At 44.6% G+C, this 1,601-nt stretch overlaps 1 non-coding gene across 1 annotated transcript; it reads right to left on the bottom strand.

Moving 5' to 3' along the window:
* Positions 1 to 265: 265 nt before the first annotated feature.
* Trnas-gcu (transfer RNA serine (anticodon GCU)) lies at positions 266 to 347 on the bottom strand. The gene has a single exon. It is a non-coding gene; the product is annotated as a tRNA-Ser (tRNA).
* Positions 348 to 1,601: the final 1,254 nt, after the last annotated feature.

Below are 1,601 nucleotides of genomic sequence, written 5' to 3'. Positions count from 1 at the left end.
TAAAACATAAAGTTAAAAAAGACGTAACAGCATGGTATAATGAACACTCACTCCAGTGGTCATCAGTCATCAAGCAGCTTAAACATTGAGTGATATCTGATCCTCTCGTTCCCTCTGTTGGTCTCCAAGGCCAACTAACATTTTGAATCACATTTGGATTGGAGATCTCAAAGCACTTCGCTGGGACAGTAAGAAGGTGCAAACCTTGATCTGCTCCTGCCCAACTTGGGGGCATACTGGAACAGAAGAAAACTGCAGCCAGACCCGACGAGGGTGGGACTCGAACCCACGCGTGCAGAGCACAATGGATTAGCAGTCCATCGCCTTAACCACTCGGCCACCTCGTCTTGCTCTCCTGGCCTCTCTGTGGACGCTCTTTTCAGGCCTGCACTTTGATCCCAGTGCTCTGCATATCGTCGCCTTAAAGACTCCTCCTAACAGGTTCTTTCCTCCCTCCTCCCCAGGCCTTCTCACATTTCAATGATGCCACCCTAATGCCCAACTGTCATTGTTTCTCAGTGCCCACAGTTGCTCTCCAGCGACAGCGAGCATCTTTTTGTTGTCCGCAAGATCCACGTTTTCCTTCTACCTCTGCCTGCAATGTGCTGAAATCTCCCCTCCGCATTCCGTCGGTTGAGTTCCTCAGACCTTATCAGACCTGGCAGCCTTCTTACTGAGCTGTATACAGTTGAAAAATTTTGCAAGAATCCTTTCCCTCTTGGAAACTATTTCCATTCTATATCTGCCACAGAATTTTATCCCAATATTATGTATTTTTACATGTTAAAGACCTTATCTGCCACACTGCTTCTACGAATAGAAATCTGATTTTTACTTATTTCCAGTGACCAAAAATCTCAGTTTTAAGCATTTTTCTAATGCCTTGAATTACTTTTACGTGTAATGTTAGCACACAGTAAAGGACACAAAGAAAACATTTTAATAAATAATTTATTATATATGAAAAGTAGAATTGCGTAGGAAATGCATCTTTTAATGAAAGATGAAAATATTTCCCCCAACAATTCGTGTGTCTGGATGAAAATTTATTGCTGGAGTGAGATTTCAGTGGGAATTAACAGCAAAATATCCGATTTATGGTTCGGAGCTTGCAGAATATATTCTTATTAGTAAGGTAGAGCCTCCAATGTTTTTAAGAGCATGCTTTTTACACATTTAACTACAAAGTCATTTTAATGAAGAATATATAATTTTAATTAATAAATAATAGCCATAAACAAAAGTGATAGCAGATTTGCGACTACATACAGTTTATAAAATAAGGATGCCCGTATTATTTGACAGAATAAGCGTAAAAAAAATCACGACACTGATTTTCTAATTATCTATGTATGTACGCATCCTTTTTCGAAAGTGAGGCGGCTGTGTCAAGGGCCCGTGGGGGCATTTCCCGCTGTCCTTCTGTGTCACAGGAGGCGGTGGCATAAGTAGAGCGAACGGGTGCGGGGCAGCTGGAAGCTGAGGGGCCGCGGACCCCGGAGCCGGTGCGGACGGCTGCTACACCTCCTGCGCCCGCCGAGCTGCCCGGCGCCGGGCGCGCTTCCCTCCGGCCGCCTGGCCCCGGAGTCTCTCCGGTGGCC

This window comes from Marmota flaviventris, chromosome 6, assembly GCF_047511675.1.
Source record: "Marmota flaviventris isolate mMarFla1 chromosome 6, mMarFla1.hap1, whole genome shotgun sequence".
NCBI lineage: Eukaryota > Metazoa > Chordata > Mammalia > Rodentia > Sciuridae > Marmota > Marmota flaviventris.
Note: the sequence above shows the minus strand (reverse complement) of the source record. Positions and strands in the feature narration are given on the sequence as shown.